At 40.5% G+C, this 12,596-nt stretch overlaps 1 long non-coding RNA gene across 1 annotated transcript in view; it reads right to left on the reverse strand.

The window, feature by feature from the left end:
- Nucleotides 1–4,724: 4,724 nt before the first annotated feature.
- The window catches only part of LOC116275812, a 30,519-nt gene continuing 22,647 nt past the window's right edge, over nucleotides 4,725–12,596 (reverse strand). Inside the window, exons 2-3 of the long non-coding RNA XR_004185148.1 lie at nucleotides 11,265–11,418; nucleotides 4,725–5,872 (exon numbers count right to left, since the gene is read on the reverse strand). This is a non-coding gene — a long non-coding RNA (uncharacterized LOC116275812). The remainder of the gene's footprint in view (nucleotides 5,873–11,264; nucleotides 11,419–12,596) is intronic.

Here is a 12,596-nt window from a genome sequence, read left to right on the forward strand (position 1 = left end):
AAAATTAGCTGGGCGTGGTGGTGCGTGCCTGTAGTCCCAGCTGACTGAGACTAGAGAATCACTTGAACCTGGGAGATGGAGGCTGCAGTGAGCCAAGATGATGCCATTGCACTCCAGCCTGGCAACAGAGAGAGACTCTGTCTCAAGAGTGGAAATTGCTCTGGGTGAGTCAATGAGTAAATAGTGGGTGAACGTGAAGGCCTAGGACATTACTGTACATTAGTGTAGACTCTATAAACACTGTACACTTAGGCTACACTACATTTACTAAAAATATTTTTTCAATCATAAATTGATTTTAGCCTACTAAAGGTTTTTACTTTATAAGCTTTACCCCAACTACTCAGGAGGCTGAAACAGAAGGATCACCTGAGTCCAAAGGAAGATCACTTGAATCCAGGAGTTCGAGTCCATCCTGCACAACATGGCAAGACCCATCTCTAAAAAACAAAACAAAACAAACCACTCAATTGTTTTAAACTTTCTGACTCTTTTGTAACAACATTTAGCTTAAAACACAAACACTTTGTATAGCTGTACAAAGTATTTTCTTTTTTTCGATCCTTGTTCTATAAACTTTTTTACTATGTTTAAAAATTTCTTAATTTTTACTTTGTAAACTTTTTTAGGAAAAACAAAGACACAAACATACACATTAGACTAGGCCTACACCAGTTCAGGATCATCAATATCACTATCTTCCACCTCTACATCTTGTCACACTAGAAGGTCTTCGGGACAATAACACACATGGAGCTGTCCTCTCCTGTTATAACAATGCCTTCTTCTGAAACACCTCCAAAAGGACCTGCCTGAGCTGTTTTACAGTTAAACTTTTTAATATATAAGTAGAAGGAGTGTATTCTAAAGTGACAATAGAAACTACAGTAAATATATAAACCAGTATCATAGTCATTTATTAGCACTATAAGGTACTATGTGTTGTACATAATCGTGTGTGCTATATGTTTACTCAATTGGCAGTATAGTCAGTGTGTTTACACAAGCTTTGCTACAAACACCTTAGTAATGCATTGTGCTATGAGGTTATGACGGCTACAGCATCACTAGGCAAAGGGAATTTGTCAGCTCCCTTATAATCTCATGGGACCACTGTCTTACACGTGATCCAACATTGACCAAAAGATGGTTATGCTTGGCCGGGCGCGGTGGCTCAAGCCTGTAATCCCAGCACTTTGGGAGGCCGAGACGGGTGGATCACGAGGTCAGGAGATCGAGACCATCCTCGCTAACATGGTGAAACCCCGTCTCTACTAAAAAATACAAAAAAAAAACTAGCCGGGCGATGTGGCGGACGCCTGTAGTCCCAGCTACTCGGGAGGCTGAGGCAGGAGAATAGCGTGAACCCGGGAGGCGGAGCTTGCAGTGAGCTGAGATCCGGCCACTGCACTCCAGCCTGGGCGACAGAGTGAGACTCCGTCTCAAAAAAAAAAAAAAAAAAAAAAAAAAAGATAGTTATGCTGTGCATTACTATAATTTAACCTAATTTTAAAATGTATTGTCCCTTTTAAAATTAAATAAATTTTAATGTGTTTAAAAGTTTTCAAGGTGACATTGTAAAATATTGACAAGCCAGTGGAGATTGCATAATAGTAGATTTAGAAATACATTTTTATTAGTTTCTGCACACATCTCTCCACATGATTAAAGCCATTTGATTGCTAATAATATTCTCCATAACTTATTATCTTATAATAGAGTAACTCACACATTGCATTTTCACACTGAGCATTTTTATGTTAGGAAACTAAATATGAGTTGCATTAATTAACAAATTCCAGGTTTAAAAGTAGTTATATGCTAATAACTAGAAGGCAGCAGTAAGCCTTTGTCCTTTTTTCTTTGAATCAACTAACATTTCTTGAACAAGTGTCCTGTGCTGTTGATAATTTGCTCTAGAATCCAGTTTTCACTGTGTGAAACTCTGTATGTGTAGGATAATGCATGGTATATCCAGACAGCAATAGGTTTGGTTCAGAAACTTTTCTGACAGATTATTTACTTCTCTGGTTTGTCCAGAAAGAATATCATTTGGTGCCTGCATGTTAAACTGTTTTTGCTTTTCTAACAATACACAGGGGCATGAGGACAACGATCAAGATGCTGCTATTTACAAACTAGTAGAATCACAGATATTCATGTTCTCTCTCTTTCTGTCTCTCTCTCATACACACACAAAATACACACATTTAACCATAGAGTTTTTTGTGATAAATTCATTTCCACTTCTCTAAGAAATATGAAAATCTTTACTGTAGTGGCATTGCACTGTGTAAATGTAACTAAACCAAAACTCATTTCCCAGGATTCCTTTCCCTATAGGGCTGTAGGTTTGCATGAGCCACAAGAGAAACTTGCCTGAAATTTGGAGGCAGCAGTGAGGCAGCACTAATTTTCAGTCTTTGAGGGTGCCATGCACTGTAGTGACTTGCACAAGTTGTCACTGATCTGCTGGCTCACCTTGTGGGTGTGGATGTGGGTTGTAATTGGACTCACAGTTCCTCTGGCTCCCACCAGATTTCATCTCTCAATTTTTCCATGTCCTGGGCCAGGTATGTGTGTAACTCCATGGCAAAATATACTAGCTTTCCCTGCAAGTCACCCACATTATGGAGGATGGAGGTCCAGCAAGACAGATACAGGTTCCAATACATCTTCCTGGGTTCCAACTTGCCCTTTTCTCCTCTACTTCATACCAAGACTTCTTTCCCAATTGCCAACCTAGCTGAGTATGCCAGCTTCAGACCCAATATCATAGTGGTCACAATCTTGAATAGACTTCTGTACTTGCTCCTACAATTGCATGAGGTCTAATCCCCATAATCAATGCTTTATTCTATAGGTCCCATAGTGTTTCCATTTCTCTAGTTTAATTCTGTTTGATATACTTCCCCAAAATGTCCAGAGACATGTCTTAGTCTTATCATTGCTAAGAGCACAGAATACCTAGGCATCAGTATCTCCACTTTGTAAGTAAGAAAGTGGGTTCTACAAAGAAAGTAAGCATCAAGGCTGAGAATCTCTCTGTATTAGTCCATTCTCACACTGCTATAAAAAAATACTTAAGACTGGATAATTTATAAAGAAAAGAGGTTTAATTGGCTCATGGCTCTTCAGGATAGCTCCTGCTCAGCTTCTGGGGAGGCCTCAGGAAACATACAGTCATGGCAGAAGGCAAAGGGGAAGCAGGCATATCTTGCATAGCCCGAGCAGAAGGAAGAGAGAGCAAGAGGGCAGGTGCCACACACTTTTAAACAACCAGATCTCCTGAGAACTCTATCATGAGAACAGCACCAAAGAGATGGTGCTAAACCATTCATGAAGGATCCACCCACATGATCCAATTACCTCCCACCAGGCCCCACCTCCAACATTGGGGATTCCAAATGAACATGAGATTTGGGTGGAGACACAGATCCAAACCATGTCACAATCTAACTTCAAAACCTGTACTCTTTCTGCCAATACAATATTGCGTTGGCTTCCAAAGTAAGAGGGGAGCTTACAGCAAAAGAACATTGTCATAATATCTGAAAAATCAGCCATCAGAATAGATTAAAGAAAACATCCCCAGCTCCTAACTGAGAGCACTGGCGCTCAAGATGGCATTTTCATTGTGATAAAAGACAAACATTAAGAATAAAAATTCTTTGCACATTCTGGGGAGATGAGGGACATTAGCCTTATAACATTTTAGCGATTTTTGAATGAATGCAAGGATGAGTATCAGCCATATGTTGTTCGATATCATGAACTAAAATTTGGATTAATTCTATGTAATGCCAAAAAGTCATCTTCTTCTTCTTTTATTTTATTTTATTTTATTTTTTGAGATAGAGTCTCGCTCTGTCACCCAGGCTGGAGTGCAGTGGCACAATTTCGGCTCACTGCAACCTCTGCCTCCTGGATTCAAGCCATTCTCCTGCCTCAGCCTTCTGAGTATCTGGGATTATAGGTGCATACCACCATGCACAACTAATTTTTGTATTTTTTAGTATAGACAGAGTTTTGCCGTGTGGGCCAGGTTGGTCTCGAACTCCTGACCTCAAGTGATCTGCCCCCTTCAACCTCCCAAAGTGCTGGGATTACAGGCGTGAGCCACCAGGCCCGGCCAAAAAGTCTTCTATAACGATATTCATAAATATCCCCAAAGACTGTTTTAGAATGTGATGGTTAATTTAATAGTGTCGACTTGACTGTGCCGCAAGATGCTTAGATTCAACAGTATTTCTGAGTGTGTCTGTGAGGTTGTTTCCAAATACAATTAGCATTTGAATTGGTAGACTCAATAAAGTAGATAGCCCTCCCCAAGGTGGGCTGGCATCATCCAATCCATGGAGGGACCGAGTAGGACAAAAAAGTGGAGGAACAAGGAATGTTACTCCCCCACCCTTTTTTCTTCTCTCTACCTGCATGAGCTGGGATATCGGTCTTCTACCACCCTTGAACTGGGACTTTACACTATGAGTTCCCCGGGTTCTTTGACCTTCTTAATCTGACTGGAATTAGACCACCAGGCTTCCTGGGTCTCCAGTTTGCAGATAGCAGGTAGCACATCATGGAATTTCTCAGCCTCCATAATCGTGTGAACTAATTCCTCCTTGTAAATCTGTCTCCCTCTCTCTCTCTGTCTCTTTCTCTCTCTCTTGCCACACACACACACACACACACACATACACAATTGGAGATTTTATATATATGTGTATGTGTGTGTGTGTGTGTGTATGTGTATATCCTGTTGAATCTGTTTCTTTGGAGAACCCTAACTAATACAGAGAGTATTATGTGATGTCAGGAAATGCAGATTGTGGACAGTCTTTTGCTGGTTCCAGCTTTCCTTCCTGGGCATGCATACACAGAGGTAATGCGTACACTCTCCATTGGGTTACTCTAAAAATTTCCACTATCCAAAATTGCTAGAAAATGTTATTTTCAAATCTAAATGATGGCTATAGAAAATGAAAGTCGCTGACAACTGAAAGTATACAGCAGAAGGAGAAATTCTCAATGTCATGTATTAGTTGAAAGGTAGCAGGGAAAGTACTAAGAGAGAGCGCGTCAGTTTGGGAATGAGAAATTTCTGGAAAGCCCTAGGCTAATTCACATCTTGGGACAGAAGAGGCTGTAAATCAATATAGCAGAGAATTTTAGGTTGGACCTATTTGGGACAAAGTGTGCCATCGTTGTCTTAGTCTGCTCAGGCTGCTATAGCAAAATACCACAGGCAGGGTGGCTTGAACAACAGATACTTATTTTCGTACAGTTCTGACTGGAAGCCTGTGATCAAGGTGATAGCCTATTCAGTTGTTAGAGAGGGCTCTCTTCCTAGCTTGTAGACAGCCACCTTCTCTCTGTGTGCTCACACGGCCTTTCCTCAATATGTGTGTCTGGAAAGTGAGAGAAAGAGCCAGCTCTCTGATGTCTCTTTTTATAAGGACACTAATCCTATCAGATCAGGGCCCCATCGTTATGATCTCATTTCACCTTAATTACTTCCGCAGAGGGAGGATTCAACCTTGACTGTAGATCACCAGTAAACAAGAGTAAATGAAAAGACCTTCAGATTTCAGCTTTGTGCTTGAACTTCTTTTATTTTGTCTTTCACAGCAGCATCTCAAAATTTGCCAGCATGCTCAGGTTGTAATCCTTCTGATTAAGGAAATAAGTCCTGCTTTACCTTAATAGGCAATTAGCTTTGACAATCAAATAATTGTTCTTCCTGATGTGCACACTCATACAAGCAGAATGTTGAGAATTCTCAGGAACATTCATTCTTTGAGTTTGCCATGCTTTATCATTGTGGATCCAAAGCTGAGAGAGACACAAACTCAGCCCCGCAGGAGATCAGAATCTAGTACAAAAAAGAATGTGAACAGATATACTGCAACAAGGTAGCGATCTTGTCAGTTTTCCTGAAGTTTGGCACAGCATCGACATAATGTACACCTTGGCCAGTTAATTACCAATGACCCCAGCAGGATGGCAAGCAAGAAAACATGTGGGAAAGACTCAGAATGGGTAGCATGACAGTATTCAAGGATGTTGTCAAAGCTGGGCAAAATGTTAACTATGCAAACCAAGTAGAAGCCAGAACTTTACTCTAAAAGAAACTAGAACAGTGTTCCCAATTGTTGAGTTAATTGTTTTTGTATAAAGAAATCCTACCTGTTCTTTAGGAGCCAACTCCTCCATTAAGTATCTTCTGATTCTGGCAGCTGGAAGTGGTCATTTGCCCTTAGAATACTCCAGAACTCTGTTTCCCTCACCTGTAGTTTGTTATTCGATGCCTTCTTACATACCTAAAAGCTATATGTCAGAACTGTAGGATGTCAGACTAGAAAGCTCTCAGAGAGATCCTGTGGTTTTGCTTCCTCCATTTACAGATGGGGAAACTGAGGCCCATTCAAGGAACATTCAGTGAGAGATTAGGCCTTTCTGAAGTGGTGACAATTAACCACAGACTTAAAGGAGGTAGAGGGAGTTAGCGCAATGCTCAGAGAGGACTTGTACCTGCATAGTCTGAGAAGGCTTCATATCTAGGAGGCTCTGGTAGCTGCAGCAAAGTGTAAGGAGAGTGACCAGGGATAAGGGCAGAGAGAGGGTGGTGGTGGGTTCAGATCCTGAAGGGCCTGTTGGCTTGCACAGAGTCATTCACGCGGAGGGAAATGCGAACCATTGCAAGGATTGTTTAAAAATCAGCTTTACTAAGGTGTAATTTACATAGAGTAAAATTCACCAGTTTAAAGTGAATAATTTGACAGATTTTAACGACTGCATTGAATTGAGTGACCATCACCACCACAATCAAGATATAGAACACCCACATCACCTTCAAAAGTTCCCAAGGGCCCCTTTGAGGTCATCCCTGTCTCCACTTCCAGCTCTTGGCAACTACTGATCTGATTTCTGTTCCTATATTTGCCTTTCACAAAATGTCATATAAATGAAATCACAGACTTGTAACCTTTTGTAGCTGGTTTCTGTTACTTAGAAAGAAGCTTTTAAGACTCATCCAAGTGTTGCATATATCAGTAGTTCTTTTTTTTTTTTTTTATTGCTGAGAAGTATTCTGTTTAAAAGCTGTACCAATTTATTTACCCATTCACTAGTTGAAGAACATTTGGACTATTTCCAGTTTGGGATCATTATAAATAAAGCTGCTATAAACACTTATATATGGGATATTATATGGTTATTATTTTTCTCGGGTAAATTCCAAGGAGTGGAATTTTTGGTCATTTGGTAAGGGTATATTAAACTTCTTAAGAAACTACCCAATTATTTTACAAAATGGATGTCCATTGTTTTTTTGAGACAGAGTTTCGCTCTTGTTACCCAGGCTGGAGTTCAATGGCACGATCTCGGCTCACTGCAACCTCTGTCTCCTGGGTTCAAGTGATTCTCCTGCCTCAGCCTCTCAAGTAGCTGGGATTATAGGCATGCACCACCGTGCCCGACTAACTTTGTATTTTTAGTAGAGACAGGGTTTCACCATGTTGGTCAGGCTGGTCTCGAACTCCTGACCTCAGGTGATCTGCCTGCCTTGGCCTCCCAAAGTGCTGGGGTTACAAGCGTGAACCACTGCGCCCAGTCAGTGGATGTCCATTTCCTATTCCCATCAGTGCTGTATGAGAGTTCCAGTAGTCCTGTATCCTCATCAATACTTGGTATTGTCAGGTTTTAGCCATGTTAATTAATGTGGCTTAATGGTAAATCTTGAAATCAAGCAATTTCTAATTTGCATTTCCCTAATGGGTAATGTTTTTTAGCACATGTCTTTTAAGTGCTTATTTGCCATTCACAATATTTTCCTTAATGAAGCGTCTGTTCAAATTTTCTGCTCATTTTTTTAGTCTCTTATTATTGAGTTGTAAAAGTTCTTTATATATGTTTTGGTATAAGTCCTTTATCAGATATACAGAGTGACAAGTCTTGTGGCTTGTCATTTTTCTTAATTCCAGCATATCCATTAATTTTTTTTTTTTTTTAATGGCTCAAGCTTTTGTATCCTCTCTAAGAAATCTCTACCAAACCCAAGGACACAAAGATTTTTTTTCCTGCTTTTACTCCTGGACTTTTTAGAGTTTTAGGCTTTTGATTTAAGTCTATGATCCAATTTGTTAGTCTTGTGAATGGTATAGGATAGTAGTTAAGATTTTTGTCATACAAGTGTTCAGTTTTTCTAGCATTCTTTGCTGAACAGACTTCTTTTAGCCATTGAATTACCTAGGCATCTTTGTTGAAAGGCAAGTAACCATACATATATGGGTCTATTTCTGATTTATGTCTATCTTTCTGCCAACACCACATATCTTGGTTAATACAGCTTACTGGTAAGACTTGAAATCAGATAGTGTAAGCGCTCCAATTGGGTTCTTCTTTTCCAAAATTGTTTTGTGTATTTTAGGTCTTTTAGAGTTCCACAACAGTTTTATAACCAGCTTATCAAGTACAACAAAACCCTTTAGAGAGTTTTGAGTAAAAGAATAGCATGAACTGAGCGGGCACAGTGGCTCAGGCCTGTCATGCCAGCATTTTGGGAGGCCAACGCGGGCGGATCACAAGGTCAGGAGATCGAGACCATCCTGGCTAACACAGTGAAACCCCGTCTCTACTAAAAACACACAAAAAATTAGCCGAGCATGGTGGCGGGCGCCTGTAGTCCCAGGTGCTTGGGAGGCTGAGGCAGGAGAATGACGTGAACCTGGGAGGCAGAGCTTGCAGTGAGCCAAGATCGCACCACTGCATTCCAGCCTGGGCGACAGAGTGAGACTCTGTCTCAAAAACAAACAAAAAAAAGAATAGCATGAACTGACTTAAATTTTAAAAGGATCACTCTGGTGGCTGTGACTTGCTCAATATCAAAGCTACTGGGTAGACTAGACTTGACTATCCATTATATAAGGATATCTCAATCCAGTGGGTCAAATGAAAAGTAAACAAGCGTCATCTTATTAGCAAGGGTTCTCAAATAAATTTCAACATACTGTGTCACCGAAAGATATTTCACAGAAAATTTAAGAATATTAGAATGTTAAATACATTTGGACTAGGTCCAGCAGATGAAACTGACTTATGACTGCCTTTGACAAATTATTTAATGCTGCAGGGAGTATTACTGAACCCAGGGAACACTTCCCCAAAATAAAAGATGCTGAAGACTGGATGTAGTGGTGCACACCTATACTCCCAGCACTTTGAGAGGCTGAGGCAGGAGGATCCCTTGAGCCCAGAAGTTTGAGGATAGCCTGGGCAACATCGCGAGATTCTGTCTTTGTTTACAAAACAACAACAATAAAACTCTGAAAGTCATGTGAATGTGTTGTACAGGGTTGCAAGAAGCTGTGGATGTTATTTGATTACTAACTAGGTTACTTTGGGCAAATACTTAAACCTGAGTTCCATATTTTCCAGCAAAACAGAGATACCGCCGTTAACTACCCTATCTATCATAAGACTTGTGAGAATCAAATGTGAAATGTGTGTAATGACATTGTATGGACTCTGGAGCCCAGTGTATAAACCTTGGTCACTAGAATTGCAAAAAATAGATAGGGCTGACTTTGTGGATCTGCTTATATGTTTTTATTTTTTATTATGTTTCCTGCTTACATATTTTTAAAAATGTATTTAACTAAGCCCGCATTTATCAGATAGCTACAACATAGTACATAGTATTATGAGGTAGAAAAAAACTATAGTTAACCCAGGAGATTATAATTTTAGCAGGGAGACAAGTCTTGTACATGTAAAATAATGAGATACCAACAATAGTTCATATTTGGAAGCACTTTTCTACTTTGTTTGTTTTTGTTTTGTTTTGTTTGAGACAGGGTCTTGCTGTGTCACCCAGGTTAGAGTACACTGGCACAATCATGGCTCACGGCAGCCTTGACTTTCTGGGCTCACGCGATCCTCCCACCTCAGCCTCCAAGTAGCTGGGACTACAAGTGCATGCCACCACACCCGGCTAATTTTTTTATTTTTTTTGTGGAAATCACAGTGTTGCCCAGGCTGATCTCAAACTCCTGGGCTCAAGTGATCCTCCCACATTGGCCTCCCAAAGTGCTGGGATTACAAGTGTGAGTCACTGCACCCAGCCTTGAAAGCACTTTTCAATCTGCTGATTTCTCTTACACACTTTGTCTCATTTCATTCTTACAAACAACTCTATGTAGTATGTGTAGCACGGATATTTTTTGTTCTTATTTTACAAATGAGAAACTCTAGGCCCAGGAAGCTCAGAGATTTCTTCAAAATTATAAAGCTCATAAACAGCAGAGCTGGTACCTAAATACAGATTAATTTCTGATTCCTAGCCCAGAAAATCTATTTTGATGGTTCTCAAACTTTGATGTGATTAAAAATCATTTAGGGAACTTGTTGAAAATGCAGGTTCCTGAATCTCACCGGAAGAGTTTCTAAATCAGTTGATCTGTGTCTAAGAATCTGGTCTTTAACAAGTATTTCATATAATTCTCTTTCAGATAGCCTGCAATTTGTTCCCCACCAATTTATTTTTCTTTCTTTTTTTTTTTTTTTTTTGAGACGGAGTCTGGCTCTGTCGCCCAGGCTGGAGTGCAGTGGCCGGATCTCAGCTCACTGCAAGCTCCACCTCCTGGGTTCACACCATTCTCCTGCCTCAGCCTCCCGAGTAGCTGGGACTACAGGCGCCCACCACCTTGCCCGGCTAGTTTTTTGTATTTTTTAGTAGAGGCGAGGTTTCACCGTGTTAGCCAGGATGGTCTCGATCTCCTGACCTCGTGATCCGCCCGTCTCGGCCTCCCAAAGTGCTGGGATTACAGGCTTGAGCCACCGCGCCCGGCACCAATTTATTTTTCTGATGCAGAACATAAAAAGCAGAAGCAGAGAGCTACTACACTTCTGTATAACTGGCATGCAGAGTAGAGTGGTTATGAACACAAATTCTGGAGCCAGCTTATCTGCTTTTAAATTCTGCTTTCATCACTTGCTAATTGGGCAAATTATGTAACCACCCTGTGCCTCAGTTTCCCTGTCTATACAACAGGGATAATACTAGTATCTACCATACAGGCCTATGATGAAGACGAAATGAGTAATTGTTTGTAAAGTAATTAGAGCAGTGCCTGGCACACAGCAAGCTTTGTGCTTGTGAGAAGGAACCCATAGAAATATGAAGGATGAGGAAGAACAGCCCTTCTGAGATGCAGAGGCCTCATTCGTCCCCCTAAACAATCTCCTTTCCCTCCCCTCATACTCACCCTTCTGATACTGCAGGTATCCATTGGCATCAGGTCCCGGGGAGGCTGACTGTAGCCAGTTATCTCTGCTTGCAAACAAAGTGGAAGGTTCCGACGGGCTCTCCGGCCCTAAGTCGACTTTGTTGCTTTATCGCATTTAAACCCACATTCTCTGCTAAAGAAAATAAACCAACACAGTAAAGCTTGCTGATAGCCACTCCATCTGTATTATGGCACACAATGATGGCTGGAAGTTAAAGGTTTGATATATAGGTCTATTTTTTTATTGCCAGTCCCTGCCCCTGAAGAAAGTATTAAAATTTCCAGATGAGTAACCAAACAATAAATAGATGAGACAGTTGCCGTGAATATCTGATTTTTTGCATAATAATGAGATATTGCTGGATAATGCACTCTGCCATCCCCAGTTTGTCTAAATTATCATTTTGATTGGTCAAATGCATAAGAAAGATATACCAATAAAGTCATGTCAAGTGCTCTGTTGTAAATTGATGCCGGATGGAGGTTCTTTAGGGTTGAGGTGAGGTGGGGGCAGGGAGAACTGATTCTTCAGTAAGTAACTTTAGGTAGATGTTTTCTTCAGCTGATTCATAATCAAAGGCATCTGAAATTCTTGCTTCTCCAGGGCCACATGCATAAACATGAAGTAGTTTGTGCCTTCTAAGGCCTTGTGTGTTGTTTTTGGAATTGAAAATAAGAACTAGATTTGGAACAGAAGGGTTGTTCTAGGACATCTGAGGTTTGTTTTGTGTGGAGAATTTTCCCCTTGATTTTGCATCCCTGAGACATAACATCAGAGTGTTGATAGAACTTCTGAATCAGAAAGACCATTCATTAGGAAACAGGATGTCAGTAAATCCAAATAGCTCTTTTTCCACCTTAAAAAAAAAATTGGAAGAATTCTACAAGTTCCAAAGTGGGGTGAAAACTAAAATTGCCTGAAGCAGCTTGACTTGCAACTCCTCTTTCTTCTTAGTTATATAACACTTGGTTTAATGTGTTTGGTAATTCATCCTGGATTCTATTTTTCAAATTTTCCTACTGCTGTGTTGAATGATCATTTTTATCCTTTGCTGTTATTTAAGTGTTCCATGGCCCTGCCTTGAGGTCAGGAGCTACATCTTGGCATGATTTGTGTGCCCTGCAGGACTTGCATATAGTCGGTGCTCGAACAGAGCAAAGGCCGAGCACTCAGCAGTCTAGGATGCTAAATAAGCTATCACTTTTTGAAACGTTTTGAAGCAATAACCAAGTATAGAATTGTGTGGCATTTATTATAAATAAATATGGCAGTCATTTATCAGGCACCAATCAGGGGCCAAACACCATGCA

The sequence above is a fragment of the Papio anubis genome, chromosome 7, assembly GCF_008728515.1.
Source record: "Papio anubis isolate 15944 chromosome 7, Panubis1.0, whole genome shotgun sequence".
Classification (NCBI taxonomy): domain Eukaryota; kingdom Metazoa; phylum Chordata; class Mammalia; order Primates; family Cercopithecidae; genus Papio; species Papio anubis.